Below are 2,593 nucleotides of genomic sequence, written 5' to 3' on the forward strand. Positions count from 1 at the left end.
GACTTGGAGGCTGGAATGATCCAACTGGAACACTCACGCCAGCATCAGATGCCTGATGCTGGTTGTCCACCTGGGCCTCAGCTGAGCTATGAGCTGGGTTGGTTTGGCCTTTGGCACAGTGCAGTGTTGGGTCTGGAGAACAAGCATCTTGAAGGAGCAAAGTGCATGGCGTTTTTACCTAGCCTGGAGATCAGTGGGCATCACTTCCACTACACTCTTTTGGTCCAGGTAGTGAGAAAAGTCTGCTCAGCACTAGACTCTACCACTACAACGGAGGAAGACCAGGTTCTTCCTATAAGAAGAACGTGTGAAATGGGAGTTTTTTGTGACAATGCACCCCAATGACCTTCTGAGAAACTTTCAAGTGTCTTATAAAAGTTCATCTTGCAACTGTGAGCAACTGAGTCCTTGTTGCTTTCACCTTTGCCTTCTCCCACAGCATCTCGCATCCTATCTCGTTTTCAAAGGGTTTAGTAAGCAGCTGTGGGATGAATGAATAAACAAATGAATGAATAAATGAATGAGAAATGGATTGCCGGAATGTCTCCACGGCACCCAACACAGACATCTGCCTGGAGACGCTGCCGCCCCTCGAAGGGAGGGACCACTTAAGGAAAGTTGGTTTTATTGCTCTCACATCCCTCTTGTATGTTCTCAACTAATCCGGCAATCCATTATTTATGTGTAGCCTAATTAAGGTTGTGAGTGGCTTGATCCTTGTTTACTTAAGTCTATCCCGGAAGATTGCCAAGATTAAATAAAATTACCTCCAGGCAGGCAAGCCTTGTCGGGCCAAGCTAGAAGAAAAGAAAAGAAAGGCTGAAAGGCTGCCCCTGGTCTTCCGCGAGAGTTTGCCCCTTGGAAAATGTCATCTCTCAGTCCCATGAATGCAGAGCGCACGCCCCCGCCAGATCCCTCCGCCCACAAGCACGCTGGACCACACAGGCCCAGGCGTCCGTGGACCTGTCGCTTGTGTGTGGGCTGCTGTGTAAATACCTTCCCACCCAATGTCACTGCTCCTGCAGTTGTTGCTGCCAATTCCAGTTCGCTTAATAAAGATTCAGATAATCTAGACCAAACAAAACTCAGTGAAGTCTGAAACTAACTAATCGAAAACGATTAGCTCCTCTCAGCCTCCAAATCCACCTTTTCCTTGTAAACCCAAAGGCCAGCTCTTATTTGGATGCTGGCCTTGTGCACTTAATAAAGAGAGAAGCAGATTGGCTTGAGAGGCAGGGAGAGGTTAATATTTTTGAATGATTAGGAGCAAATTTGAAAACCTTTCATAGGGCCATTTATATATATATATAAATTTTTTTTTTTACCTCTACCCTGAGCCTGTTCTTCTTTGAGGCAGTAATTAACCCATTCATACTCACAGTTAACAAGGTCCCTCTTTCTTGCAAAAATATTTGTGCCCTCCACAGGCTGCAGGGGACCTCAGGCTCTTAGAGAAAGAGGAGAACCTTAGCTGCCACTCCTCAACCTCCAGCCATGACAAAAGTAGTGCTCCTGGAAATTGGTTATCCAGAGTTGAGGTGTGGCAGCAGTAAAGGAGATAGAGTTTTATGTCAACAGAGAGTAAAAGCAGAGAAAAGAAGAAATGCTCTCGATACTGAGGAAGTGCAGTTGGCACGATTCATTATTCATTTATTTAGCAACACACTGAAGTATCCTTATACCAGGAGCTGTGCGAGTCTGTTTCCTCTGGTTCCTCACAGTTCAATAGCAGGAGCTGATTCCTGAATGATAATGCTACCAGAGCGCTAAGCACAGGGAGCCAAGAATGCACAGAAGGGGCTTTTCAGTCTGTCTGAGGGTGTAAAGCAAGCTCTGGAGGCTGGTAAGGTCTCAGACTGAGGTCGTTGATTGGAGGGTGGAGGAGAGAGATGGGGATAGAGGACGGGTGAGGTTAGTACTGGTACCTGATATTCTAGAAAAGTTACTGTATGGATAAATGCCTGAAAACTGTACCAGTAGAAGTCACAGTAATGACACTACTACCAAATATAGCTGGCATTGTGTGGATTGTTTCGTTTCATTCTAACAACAAATCCAAATTCTCCCTGTTATATACAAAATATAACTAAATCACACTGAGATTAAGGAACTTTCCCAAAGTTGTAAGTGATGAAAGTGGAATTTAAACACAGGAGGCGAGCTGGGCTCCAGCCTGCATAGCCTTGGCCTCTGTACTCTCCTGTCAGCTGCATTAAAGCCATTTTTGTGCTTTATCCTGTAAGCAATTATAGGTATTGAAGAATTTTAAGCAGGAAAGGAGCATGGTCAGGTTTGTGTTTTGAAGATGGGTCTGGCTGTGGAGTGGGAAGGGACTGGAGAGCAATAACGGGACTAATTACCTTCCAGGTAAGAGAACATAAGTGCCTGAGCCAGGCAGGTGAGAAGGGTGGGGAGATTGGAGACTTGTTTGAGATAAAAACTGAACAGTATCTGTGCCTGTTTGAAAGGGAGGGGTGATGAGAAAGAATCTAACGTGATGCCAGATTTATGAACACGATTCTGGAAATGACACTCACCCTCTAGGAAACACTGAAAGCAGAATGAGCCTGGGGCCAGAAGGTGAAGGGAGACA

The sequence above is a fragment of the Sciurus vulgaris genome (genome assembly GCF_902686455.1).
Source record: "Sciurus vulgaris genome assembly, chromosome: 11".
Classification (NCBI taxonomy): Eukaryota; Metazoa; Chordata; class Mammalia; order Rodentia; family Sciuridae; genus Sciurus; species Sciurus vulgaris.